Raw genomic sequence first — 14827 nt, forward strand, 5'->3', positions numbered from 1 at the left:
ATGCCATATCCTGAACTTAATTGAGGGGAAGTATATAACTGCCAAAAAATGTCCCTTATATCTCGCGTTTATGGACCTGAGCAGTGCATTCAACAGAGGCAACCGCTCCAAACTGTGGACCACTCTTGAGTGGATTGGTCTGCCGCAGGATTTGGTTGACTTCGTGGATGCACTGCACTGGAAGGTCTCAGCCAGGGTGAGGTACAGCACAGATGGAGAATGTACCCAACTTTTCCCACTAGCTCGTGGTGTCCACCCAGGGTTCATTATGGCTCCAACTCTCTGTCTTTTATATATAAATGACCTAAAGATCTCTCTTATCAGCAAATGTAGCGACCTAGTCAGAATCAAGGCCTCCCCTTTGCCGGTGCTCCTTTACGTCAAATATGCAGTGCTATTTGCCCAAATGCCAAATGGGATCTGGGCCCTTTTTGATAACATTTTTTTTTTTATGGATAAATTGGACCTAGATACCAACATCACCAAGTCACATTACATGGTGTGCAGCCTTAAGCGCAGTAAGGTGAGAACAATTACCATCAAAGCACTCATATTACCAAGATCATGAATTCCCCTCTCTGGGTATGATCTTTGATTCTAATCATAACTGTGTGCATTGTCTTTCTGACAGATGCTCACCGTTTAACAGCACAGTGGGGCTCTTTTTAGTGTATCTACGAGAGTAGACAGAAATCCACTGCCCCCTTATTGGAAATGTACAAATTGAAATGTCTACCCGTTCTCACTTATGGGGCGGGAATTTGGGGGTATAGGGATTACAGCAGCCTACAGAGGGAGGAAAACCACTTTTGTAGGCGTCCGGGTAGTTCAAGGCAATTCATACACGATGAACTAGGTTTGACCTTTGTTTCAGATCTGGTGGGGCTTGCCCCTCTTCTCCTATGGATATCAATCTGGAGCAAGCCGGAGTCCTCCCTTAATTGTGATATCATTGAGGATTCCCTGTGTGCGACCATGGCCTCAGAATTCCATGGCTGAATTATTTACAAAAAACCTTGAAAGCCATTGGCAGCCCCACCTGTTTTCTAATTCACAATTCTAATCCGCTAAAGTTACAGATCTATTTTTAACAAAGGGAGTATCTAATAGGGAAGACACAGAGATTATGCGACCTAACATGAGGGAACTGATGGGTTTCCAATCGACACCTGGGGTAGAGCCATATTTGTTATACATTAACAACACAAGGGAAAGAGCCTTACTGACAAAGTTCCGTCTAGGCACCATTAGATGTTACCTGTGCTTCCCCCTTGGTCAGTTTGACCCCAAGAATATCATGCTCTGTCCATGTGATGAACTCTCGCCCCAAACCCTAGCACATTTTATGTTCTTCTGTAAATTGTATGAGGTACAGATGAACTCCTTATTATTACCAATACTCAAAAACTTAGGCTTCCATCAGAATAGACCAGTTTTATATTTCCTACGGATGCTCCCAAACCCCTATGTGACCTATTCGGTGGGCACCTTTCTGAAACATGCACTTTATTGGCGCAATTCTATTGCCTTTTAGGTCCTGTTAACTAAGCTGATTTATAATTTTGAATGCACCATTATGTGTCTTTAATCCCCATTTTTAGTGTGTATATGTAAATCATTTTTTGTGTTTCTAGTCAATTTCAATAATGAAAGTACCTGGTGTTTTTCAAATTTTCTTTTGTACTTTTATGATTATAGAGCATAATCGAAATAAAGTATTATTAGTTATTGATTGATTCTGTGAGGGAAATAAATATGATGCGTTTTTACATAGTTATAGATTTGCCAGATTTGCCACCTCATCCATCATGTGCTGCATAATCTGCAGATTTCAACTAAACAAACTTTGTTTCTAGCTCAAAAGGTTCAAAAGTTACTAAAACCTCACCCACACACTTTGCTGCGCAGAGGAAGGGCGTTTGCAAAGATTGACTCATCATCTTTCTGTTTCTTATTGCTATATTTGGGTGTTAACCTGGTATTAATAAGGTGCTACCAATGTTCGGACAGTGTTAACAAGTGTGAAAATGACAAAATAATGAAGTAATATTATCACACGATGTGCCACATTCCGCTCCATAGTTTGCCTTTTGTTGGCACATAATTTTCTCAACCTTGCCGCATAATTTGACCCTATCCTGTGGCATAATTCCAGTGGCCCTGATAATAAGAAATTTTCCAGAGAGAAAGTGGAGTCTTATCTAAGTTCGAGACAGCATTTTTTATTACATGTTTTTACTTTACAGGCCATAGGTAGATCAAGTGGCAGAAGACATTCCTTCCAAAACGGTACAGAAATGAAGAACACTTCAGAGAGCCATGCTTCCCTTACATAGACTAAATATATTTATTAACCAGGGAATGGAATACAAGCTAGGTGTCGAATTATGCAATTGAGAGCCATACTAATGAGTATTCCAATGTGCTTCAGGAAATGCTCAACAGCTGGAAGAGGAAATATTACTCAATGGAAAAAATAAGTGTGGATCCGTGTTTTACATCCCACAACATATTAGCACTAACAAACTCAATGTCCTGAGCACAGATCATGTATTAACACAAAACAAATAATTTTTTAGTTCACACAGTGTTCTTGCTATTTATTTGTGTCCAATCTTTTCAAGTACATACTTCCGTTCTTATTTTCTTAGTCTTTTCCAACATACAAAAGCCACCGAGCCAACGAGAATGCTGAGCAGTTGTCCCAGCATTGAGTAATAAGATCGTAGAGCATGTGAACTCATGCATTTGCACTTTAACCAGTTGAGGACACCACATAGAACTCAGGGGATTGTTGACGCATCTCCACTTTAGATTGATAGTACTGTATGCATATATTTGCACAAAGTATCATGCACACAGATGACAGTATTTAATGCAGTCACACTTTAATAATTATAAATCCTACATATTATTCTCATGTATATAGATTATGCTATTGATTGGATTTCCACTTTAATAGTTATGAGCGTTGTTGTGGATATTTGCACAAAGTCTCTCGCACACAGATGACATTATTTATTGCAAGAGGCAAGAGAATTGCTGAAAGAAGCAACAGAGGTGTAGAAAGAAGCAAGAGAAGTGCAGAAGGAGGCAAGTGAGGTGCAGAAAGAAACAAGAGCAGTGCGGAAAGAACAAACAGAGCTGCTGAAAGAGACAACAGAGGTGCAGAAGGAGGCACGAGAGGTACAGAAAGAAGGAAGAGGAGTGCAGAAGGAAGCAACAGAGGTGCTGAAAGAGTCACAAGGGGTGCAGAAAGAACGTAGAGAAGTGCAGAAAGGAGCAACATAGGTGCTGAAAGAGGCGCAAAGTGTGCAGAAAGAGGCAAGAGAAGTCCAGAGAGAAGCAACATAGGTACATAAAGAGGCAACATTGGTGCAGAAAGATGCAAGAGAGGTGTAGAGAGAAGCAAGTGAAGTGCAGAAAGAGGCAAGTGAGGTGCAGAAAGAAGCAGGAGCAGTGCACAAAGAGGCAAGGGAGGTGCAGAAAGAAGCAAGAGCAGTGCAGAAAGAACCAACAGAGGTGCAAAAAGATGCAAGAGGGGTGCAGAAAGAGGTAGGAGAGGTACACAAAGAGGCAAAAGAGGTACAGAAAGAGGCAGGAGGAGTGCAAAAAGGAGGAAGAGAAGTGCAGAAAGAGGCAAGAGAATTGCTGAAAGAAACAACAGAGGTGTAGAAAGAAGCAATAGAAGTACAGAAAGAGGCAAGTGAGGTGCAGAAAGAAGCAAGAGCAATGCAGACAGAACCAACAGAGGTGCAAAAAGAGGCAAGGGGGTGAAGAAAAAGGTAGGAGAGAGGCACAAAGAGGCAAGAGAGGTACAGAGAGAGGCAGGACGGGTGCAGAAAGAAGGAAGAGAAGTGCAGAAAGAAGCAGCAGAAGTACAGAAAGAGGCAAGAGAGGTGCAGGAACAGGCAGGAAAGGTGCAGAAAGAGGGAGCGTGGGTGCAGAAAGAGGCACGAGAGGTGCAGAAAGAAAAAAGAGGGGTGCAGAAAGAGGCAAGAGGGGTGCAGAAAGAAGCATGTGAGGTGCAGAAAGAGGCAACAGAGGTGCATAAAGATGCAAGAGAGGTGCAGAAACAAGGAAGAGAAGTGCAAAAAGAGGCAAGAGAATTGCTGAATGAAGCAACAGAGGTGTGGATAGAAGCAAGAGAAGTGCAGAAAGAGGCAGGTGAGGTGCAGAAAAAGACGAGAGGTGCAGGAAATGGCAAGAGAACAGCACAAAGAGGCAAGAGGATGCAAAAAAGGAAAGAACGATGCAGAAAGAAGCAAGAGAGGTGCAGAAATAAGCAAGAGAAGTATAGAAAGAAGCAAGAGAGGTTCAGAAAGAGGGAATAGGTGTGCAGAAAGACAGAAGAGGGGTGCTGAAAGAGGCAAGAGAGATGCATACATTTGCAACAGAGGTGCAGAAAGAAGCAAGAGCAGTGCAGAATGAACCAAAAGAGGTGCAGAAAGAGGCAAGAGTGGTACTGAAAGAGGAAAGAAAAGTACAGAAAGAAGCAATATAGGTACAGAAAGAAGCAAGAGAGGTGAAGAAACAGGCACAAAAGGTGCAGAAAGAGGGAACAGGGGTGCAGAAAGAGGCAAGAGAGGTTCCGAAAGAGGGGAGAGGGGTGAAGAAAGAGGCAAGAGGGGTGCAGAAAGAAACTAGTGAGGTCCAGCAAGAGAGGTGCCGAAACAAGCAAAAGAAGTACAGAAAGAGGCAAGAGAATTGCTGAACAAAGCAACAGAGGTGTCGAAAGAAGCAAGAGAAGTGCAGAAAGAGGCAGTGTGGTGCAAAAAGAGGCAAGAGAGGTGCAGAAAATGGCAAGAGAACTGCAGAACAAGGCAAGAGGGATGTAAAAAAGGGAAGAAGGGTGCATAAAGAAGCAAGAGAAGTGCAGAAAGAAGCAAGAGAGGTGCAGAAAGAGGGAAGATGAATGTATAAAGAGACAACAAAGGTGCAGAAAGAAGCAAGAGAGATACAGAAAGAGGCAAAATAAGTACAGAAAGAAGCAACAGAGGTACAGAAAGAGGCAAAAGAGGTGCAGAAATAGGGAGGAGGGGTGCAAATGAGGCAAGATTGGTGCAGAAAGAAGGAAGAGAGGTGCAGAAAGAAGCAAAAGGGGTGTAGAAAGAGGCTAGAGCGGTACAGAAAGAGGCAAGACGTGCAGAAAGAGGCAACAGAGGTGCAGAAGGAGTCAAAAGAACTGCAGAAACATGCGAAAGGGGTGCAGAAAGAGGAAACAGGTGTGCAGACAGAGGCAAGAGAGGCGCAGAAAGACGGAAGAGGGGTGCTGAAAGAGGCAAGAGAGAAGCATACCTTTGCAACAGAGGTGCAGAAAGAAGCAAGAGTGGTACCGAAAGAGGCATGAGAAGTGCAGAAAGTGGCAAGTGATGTGCAGAAAGAGGCAAGAGAGGTATAGAAAGAGGCAAGATAAGTGCAGAAAGAGGCACTTCAGGTGCAGAAAGAGGCAAGAGAGGTACAGAAAGAGGCTCGAGAAGTGCAGAAAGAGGGCGAGAAGTACAGAAAGAGGCAAGAGAGGTACAGAAAGAGGCAAGGGAAGAGCAGAAACAGGCAAGAGAAATGCACAAAGAGGCAAGAGAGGAGCAGAAAGAGGCAAGAGAGGTATAGAAAGAAGCAAAAGAAGTGCAGAAAGAGGCAAGTGAGGTGCAGAAAGAGGCAAGAGAGGTGCAGAAAGAGGCAAGTGAAGTGCAGAAATAAGACAGTGAGGTGCAGAAAGAGGAAGAAAAGTGCAGAAAGAAGCAAGAGAAATGCAGAAAGAGGCAAGAGAGGCACAGAAAGAGAGGTTTGTCCACCATTAGTACCAGTTTAACACCCACATTTTCCAATAAGTAACACATGACCATTCCAGTTTTGCAAAGGGCCTTCCACCACACTGTAACACATGACACTCCATTTTTGGGAACATTTGAGCTGTTTGAGCTAGAAACAAGGCTTTTTTTTCAAATCTGCAGATTAGGCAGCAGGTGATGTAATATTTGGAAAATGCGGAAAATGTTTAATTATGTAAAAATTGGTGTAGCCAAACAGTCACATAATTCCAGTGGCCCTGCTCGTACCTCCAACTAGGTCCAGAAGTGCTCCTCAGTGGTTCCTTCTTTTTTTGTGTCTCATTGAGTTCATAGTTTAGCTTCTATGGAAATGAGGAAGACTAAACCTGAGGTTACCACTCCACAAAACAGACTACAACACCACATAATTACTCTCCAAAACACATAATCCCACTCCACATAATTCCTATACACTAAATACCACATACTTTCTATTCGCATAATTTCACCACACAACACACATAATTCCGCTACACACAACATACATCCACTCTATATAAAAAAACATTAGTAAAAACCTTTTACATTTACAACGCCAATAGCTCTAACTCTCACAAATGCAAGACCTATTAAATCACAAATGCAGGGTGGGCCTCAGGCGAGATGCCAGCTTTAAAAAAAAAATATTTTTTAGAAGGGGGGCTGTGTGGCCCCCCTTCTTTTAGTATATTTTGGGCCATGGGGACCCCATCCACCAGGGCCTGAGCATTTTTTATTTAAAAAAACGGGAAGGGGGTCTCCCTTCCCTGGGCCACTAGTGCCCCAGGGGACCCCATCCCCAGGCCTGCCCTCGTTTTTATAAAAAAATATTATTTTTTTCTGGGAGGGGGGCCATTTGGGGCCCCCTCCCCTGTGCCAATTCTGGCCCCAGGGACCCCATCCCCTGGGGTCTGGACAGCTCTGTTTATTTTTTTTTGGAGGGGGGCCGCATGGCCCTCCTCCAGAGGCCATTTTTGGCCCCAGGGACCCCATCGCCCTGCACATGGCCAATACTTTTTTTTTTTTTTTGGGGAGGGGTCCATGAGGCCCCCCCTTCCCTGGGCCACTTCTGGCCTTGGGGACTCCATCCCCCGGGCCGGCCACCAAGTTGGGACCGTGGGGGGAGCCCCAATGCCCCCACGATCCCAGCCGGCTCCCCACCTCCTGCAGGAGCCGGCATTGTCTTTGGGCAAAGGGAGCTGCTAACATGCAGCTCCCTTTGCCCAAAAACAATTCTGCTTTGCTTCTTGGAAGCGAGAGTAGGTTTCCTGCTCTCGCTTCCAAGAATCAAAGCAGTGTTTGCTATGGCAGGGTGGGAGCCGTGCTCCCGCCCTGCCATAGTAAATGGCAATGTCCTTGGGTGGGTACCCAGGGACATTGCAGGAGCCGGCCAAGAGGGGTGGCGGTCCCCAGGGCCATCGAGGGCTCCAGGTGGGGGGGCTGTGTGGCCCCCCACCCACACATTTTTTTAAAAGCCCCAGGGAGGCAGGGGTCTCCGGGCTGTGGGGGGGCTGTGTACCCCTGCAAATAATTATCTAAGCCCCAGAGAGGTGGTGGTCCCCGGGGCTGCAGGGGCCCCCGCGGGCCCCCACTAATTAATTGGGCATTGCCCCAGGGACCTAGCCCACCTGGAGGCTTATAGAAAACGAAGCGTGCTTGTTTGTTTTGTTTTTTTCAGCCAGATTTGCAAACCGGATTTGCACACCCAGCATGAATTTGGCCGATTTCTTTTTTTTATAATGCTTTTTTTGGCCCTGTGGGTCCTTGTTGGACCCCCTGAGCAGGCCTAGGAGGTCACGGCATTTCTACCCTGCCACCTTTTTTTGTTCTTTTATAATTGTTTCTACTGTTTTCTTGTGACTCGGTTACCAAGTCACAAAATGGCTGCCAACATATTCTGGTTTGGAGTTTTGGCAGCCAATCAGAATGAAGCTCGTGCTCGGGAGGGTTCGTGAATCCTCCTCGGTGCTCATATATATAAATGTATGCTACATCAAGTGAAGACATCGGAAGCTCATGAACCGGCACTCGTGTCCTTTTTAACCTTTTACAATATGACTAGGGTCATGGTCAATGAAGCAGTGACGCGAGGGTCAAATAACTCTAGTAGTGATGGCCAAAGGACCTACTTCTCTCTCAGTGTTTAATAACCACATCTAATAAGGAAACTTACCAAATACCTACCTCATTAGCTACCTCATTACTGAATCAATACCTACCTCATTACCTAACTCAATATCTACCTCGTACTGTCATACACCATATGTTGCTGCGGCCACGACAACTGTTGTCATCTAAGACGCGAAGGTCCTAATCTTGTTATAATGGGACTCTGGTTATGGACAATTTAACTGTGATGTGAGACACCACACAAAGTTAGCCTCAGGGCCATAAGGTCCATATCTCTCTCAGTGCCTTGCAGGAAACTAGATCAAGTAGGCTCATAGGGAGACTGACTATACAGTTCTATCTTAACATTTGTCCTCTGTGAGACGGAACAACGATCCTGCTGTCGCACCTCCGACATACGAGTTTTGCAGGGATGGGAGGGGTGGGAGGGGAGGGAGGGAGGGGGGAGAAACCCAGAGGTTACAGAATGCTTCACGTACTGACGGGCTTCTCAGTCTGTGCTTTCTCTACTTTTTCTATTTTCTCGTTTCTATTCCCCTTTTCATTTCTTCTTATCCTAGAAATGGGGGGTGGCACTTCTATTTGCAAGACCAAGAAGGGAGGTCCGGCTCGCAAGAGTACCAGATAAAACTTCCAAGACTGTACTTAACATGTACGGGGAACACATCTGAAACAGGTCTAGAGGAGGGAGGGAGTGGCCCCCTATCGTCACCTTTCCCCTCCCAGGCCCCGAAAGCAATGTGGGGGTCCACGATGAATAGAACCGATGCAACTATCACAGAACATCCCACCTGATGGCCAGCAATAACACAATCACCCTGGCAACTGACCTCAACATAGTGTTCCTAAATGTTAAAGGTCTTAACCACCCAATCAAATGCAGGAAAATTCAAGACTACCTAGCCAAAACCAAAGGGGATATAATCCTACTACAGGAAACTAAGCTGTCTGAGGAAGATGCAAAACTAATTAAGAGTAACTCGATCTCAGAGATGGTTCGCTCACCTGCTGTTAAAAAGAAACAGGGGTAATTACCCTTATATCGAAAAGATCCAACATCTCACTAGAATCACAGACCCACGACAATGAGGGCAGACTCCTGGTCACACATTTGAGAAGGGGAGAAGAGTCAATCCACATAGCAAACATATACGGCCCTAATACGGATGATCCAGCCTTCTGGTCGGAGGTGTCCAGTACGCTGGAAAGGTTTCCCCAAAACTACCTCATGGTGGTAGCAGGGGATTTCAACATCCCTTTAGACCACATAACAATCCAACTGCCAATACCACCCCACGAGCTCACATTCGGTACTCAAAACCATATTTGCCAAATATAACCTTAAAGACGAGTGGCGCATCCAGACACCAGAGATTACACCTTTTACTCCAACCCACACAACTCATACACCAGGATAGATTATATCCTCATTTCTGGCTCACACACATGCCTAATCGAACACACAGACATAGCCAAAAGGCTGGTGTCGGACGACTCGTGTATCAGTCTAAAACTGGCTGGGTGTCATAACGAGGCTGTTCCAAAGAGATGACGCTTTAACAGTGACGTACTCTCAGACCCTGCAGATTAAAAAAAGATTGAGGAGGGTATAAAAGACTACCTTAAACACAATGACACTCCGCACACTAACACTGATACGCTCTGGGACGTGCTGAAAGCTACCATCAGGGGCACATTATTCGAAATAAAGACTAAAATCAACAAGAGTTACAATCAGAGAGTAAACCAGCTAGAACAAGAGATCAAAACTCTGGCGCAGTCCCACGCTACTTCCCTACAGAATAGCGAGCTCCTCGCAGCGCTAACACAAAAAAAATATGACTACAACAAAATCCTAAGCGAGAGGGCAGGGCTATGGATTAATACATTTAGAGCTCTTAATGTATGCGAAGCTAATAAAGCAGGGAAATTACTCGCTTCCTATCTCAAACACAAACGCAACCAGTTTGTTATCTTAGCTATTAAAGACCCTGACAACAGAACACATACCAAACACAAAGACATCCATAGAACATTCAAGGAGTTCTATCAGAAACTCTATAAGAATGAACAGCCGCTGAACTTAGAAGAATGTACCAAATAGCTCGATAAACTAAAATTGCCGCGGCTAAAAGAGAAAACTAAGCTAGGACAAGAAATTAGCTACACAGAGATTGAAATGGCAGTCAGATCCTTAAAAGACAACAAGGCCCCTGGCCCGGATGGGTTCACAGCCTCTTTTTACAAAACCTTCCTAGAGCAACTAAAACCAACCAGGAAACAAGTTTTTAAACACACAGCTACTAAAGGATCCACGTCGCAGACTATGACGGAAGCTAATATAATAGTCATTCCGAAGAAGGTGAAAGACCATCTCTCAACTAAAAAGTATATGCCTATATCCCTAATTAATGCAGACTGCAAAATATACGCTAAGATCCTAGCGGTCCGACTCAACTCCATTCTACCAAAACTAATAAGTAACTCCCAAGTAGGCTTCCTCCGTACTTGCATGTCTAACGACAATACCCGCCTATTGTGCCACATCATAGAGCATACCGCCGTTAAGGCTGAACCGGCTGTAGCAATCACCTTAGATGCCGAGAATGAATGAATACACACTTATATAGTGCATGGCTACCCAAGGGCATCCCAGCGCTTTCTGTGACATCTTATCATTAACCACTGATCATGGAAAGAGAAAGGTCTTCAACTGCTTCCTGAACCTGAGATAGTCAAGTTCAAGACGAATAGGGTCTGGAAGCGGGTTCCAGACCTTAGCTGCATTGTATGGTAACCGCCGACCTCCCGTCCGTGCTCGTTTAATCCTAGGAACTACAAGAAGTTGTTTATTATTGGATCTAAGGGTTCTATTGGTGCGGTATAATTGCACCATAGGCTAGATAATAGGAGGGCCATTCCCAACAATAGACCTGTGAATAATACACATTGCCTTAAACCTGATTCTTTCCTGAACAGGAAGCCAATGCAACCGGCTGAGTGCTATCTTAGCAGAACAACATTTTGGGACATTCATTAAAAGACGAGCCGCACAGTTCTGGACAGTCTGTAAGATCTTTGTAGTTCCTTGTGGCGCCCCCAGGTAAACTGCATTAGCATAATCCAGCTGAGATAGAATAAGAGCTTGGACCATCATAATACGCCTGGCTTCAAACAGAAGAAGAGGAAGAATCTTCCTTATCATTCTGAGAAGGCCATAACAGTTAGCAGCAACTTTACATGCTTGCACTGTCAAATTAAGATTGTGATCAAACCATACGCCCAAACTCTTAATTTGTTTCTTTGGGACAGGAGGGGGACCAAGACAGCTGGGCCACATAAGATCTAAGTTAACAGGGGACGCATGGCCCAGTATCATGATTTCTGTCTTGGCGCCATTCAATTTAAGAAAAGACAAATTCATCCATTCCGAAACCTTCTCCAGGCAAGGGGTTAGACTTGATCCAGCTGTGTCTTGCCGACTAAGGGACTCCACCAACTGGGTGTCGTCGGTGTACATAACAGTGTGGATACCCCAGGGGGCTACCACCTCCGCAAGGGGCCTCATATAAATATTAAACATGGTAGAACTAAGAGAGGATCCCTGCGGGACTCCACACTGCAAAGGGATCTGATTCAAAAGAATCTCCCCTTCGAATACCGCAAATGATCTATCCGAAAGGAAGGACTGCAGCCATTTAAGGGCGGTCCCTCCTACTCCCGCCTCCCTAAGTCTTTGGATCATGATTTGGTGGTTCACCGTATCAAAGGCTGCGCTGAGATCTAATAAAATGATCGCTGCGCAGCCTCCGTTGTCCAAGTGAAGGCCTCCGTTAGGGTTTCCTGGGCCTTCCTGGAATGATGCATGCAATCTTTCAACCTAGGTGAGGACTATACACGTATGGTTATGGCCCTCTATAGAAACCCATCTGCCCGTATTGTCATTAATGGTTCCCTCTCCGAACCTCTCAAGCTACAACAAGGCACTAGACAAGGTTGCCCTCTATCCCCATCCTTATTCTTGCTAGCATTGGCACCCCTTATCAGGGATATCAACGCAGACACTAAAATTAAAGGGGTGGAAATCAATGGCGTCCAAATAAAACTTGCCGCATACGCTGACGACATACTAATTGTAACAGAACAACCGAGGGCATCAATTGATGGACTGATGGACACAATCACTAGATACTCCAGCCTCTCAGGGTACAAACTCAACAGAGATAAATCAGAACTCAAACCATTAAACATCTACTGCACGAGAGATATCCTGGGAGAGTCGGGCTAACATGGCAAACAGGATACATCAAATATCTAGGCATTGAATTTGGTAACAACATGATAGATACCCTACACCAGAACGAGAAAACACTACTAGGGAAAACAAAGAAGCTTCTGGAATCTTGATCACTAAAATTCATAACATGGTGGGGAAGAAATGATGATCACCCCGATGGTGAACTATCTCATCAGCATGCTCCCGCTCCTCCTTACGGATGACTTCCACCGCAAAATAGATAACCTCATATCTAAATTCCTATGGTGCGGGAAAAAAGCAAGGATCAGCATAAAAAAACTAAGACTAGATAAAAGACTAGGAGGGGTGAATTTAGTGGATTTCAGACTATATCAGATGGCTTTCCTGGCGAAACAAGGCTCATACTGGATTACCCCTCCTGCAGGCTACACCCCGGCATTGTTAGAGGTTGAGAGGGCCATTCTTAACAATCTAAGTCCCCTTGCACTATTAACAACAAATAGATTATACCCACTTACCTCCTAGTCAATTCAATCAAGCTTTATTCGACAGTTTAAGTCATAAAAGCACATTACATTCATAACATAAAACAGGTGTTAAATTATCTAAAAAGTTAAAATTGCAATTAAATGTCTGAATAACCGTCAAACACAATGTTTTATAAAAATATTAGACCAATCTAAAAACCAATCCACTTGCTCTTATGATGTCGTGGGACTGTTTGATGAACATATTAGTTTAATCACCAGCCTATATTAACTATAACATAAATATTCTACCAAGTGCACATGATTTAGAGGGGATTTACCCCAATCCTCAAGGCTTTTGCCCGTATGCCCCAGGCCCACCCTAAAAACTTTGCCACAGCTAAACACACAGGGGGGTTCAGATTCTGTGCACAAAATGCGGAATGCTATTGTATATCTCCTAATGCCCAAAATCTGCAAATGGGCTTTATCCATGTTCTTCTAGGTTCAGCATACATGGGACAAAAAAATAATAGATGTCCTACAGATTCACGTTCATCTACACACCTATAACACTTATCATTTTTGTTTTGGTGACCCCCCCAGCCAGCAGTAAATTCAGCAACGGGTAGAGTACCCACCCGCAGCTGAAAATACAATTTGCGGTCGAGGGTTTTTCCAATTATGTCCCAGAACCTTTCAAAGGATGGGCGAACTTTTAAGTCAAGAAATCGACATGTTAAATGAGTGGAAAGTCCTTGTGTGATATCTACCTTAAATACCCATTCCCAGTACATTGCTTTCAATTTGTCTTTGGAGGGGAAAACAGCATTTAATGGATCGTTCCAGAGATCAATCAGACCTAAGCTACACAGGAGAGATTTAATCCCACGCAGCCAATGTATTTTGATGAACGAATCAGATTTTATTATATCCAAGAATCCACTCCTATAATGGACAAGTTCTCCTGTGGACCAAAGCCGGCGCCAGTATAGTATTGGGCGGAGCTTCACCAGATGTTCTAGTGGCTTTTTGCCAAGGTCCAACAATAGGGGTCGCAATGGTGTGCTTGAAGGAAGTTTTGTGATCTTGCGTAAAAACGCATTTTCAAGCACCATCAGGCTGTTCAAATTGCCAAAACCCCAGAGCTCAGCCCCATATAAGCATGAACTCAAAACCATTGTCCCATAGATCTCTAATACTGGTGAGATTGGTTTTGTGAATGAGGTTTTAAATCTAGAGAGTAGAACGCCTGCTTTTTGTTTGTGTATTAATGCAGCACGATCTAATTGGCAACCCCAGTGCATATCTTTCTGCAATGTAATGCCCAAGTATGTAAATGAAGTAACCTCCTCCAGGGGTAGGTTATTCATATAAATCATTCCCTTATAAGATTTATGAGCATTAAATGACATAAACTTTGTTTTTCCGGTGTTAACTTCCAAGCCCCTCACTTTACAGAACTCTTCAAAGCACCAAAGTGCCTTCTGTAGACCACTTGGGGTCTTGGAAATAATCAGCGTATCATCCGCGAACATGAGGATGGGGATACGAGATCCTGCCAGTACCGGTGCATCGGTGGGGGTCAGCGAGAGGAAGTCCGCCACCCCGTTGACAAAGAGCGAGAACAGGGTCGGCGCCAAAACGCAACCCTGCCGCACGCCCCTGCCCACCGGGAATTCCTCCGTCACCTCTCCCACACCCCCCCAACGCACCCGAGCAACATTTCCCTCGTGTAGGCGGATAACCACGGAAAGGGGTTTGGGTGCAATTCCAAGTTCACTCAGGACCTGCCATAGCTTGCTACGGGGGACCAGGTCGAAGGCCGCTTTCAAGTCCACAAATACAGCATATAAGGCACCCTTTCCTAGAACTACCGTCTTCCAATATAAAATAACAAAACGGAAGACTTGATCGATTGTACTTGTCCAGCATCGGAATCCAGCCTGCATAGGGCTTAGAATTTCCTGATCTTCTATCCATGTCAGGATCTCGTGTAGGAACATTCGACCAATAATCTTCTGAATCGCATCTATCAAGCTAATTGGCCTATAATTTCCCGCAACAGACTTATCCCCCTTTTTGAAGACCGGAACAATTTCTGCTCCCTTCCACGAGGAGGGGATATCCGCTCCCTGGGCAATAGCATTGGCAAGACGCAT

The sequence above is a fragment of the Triturus cristatus genome, chromosome 9 (assembly GCF_964204655.1).
Source record: "Triturus cristatus chromosome 9, aTriCri1.1, whole genome shotgun sequence".
In the NCBI taxonomy this organism is placed as follows: domain Eukaryota; kingdom Metazoa; phylum Chordata; class Amphibia; order Caudata; family Salamandridae; genus Triturus; species Triturus cristatus.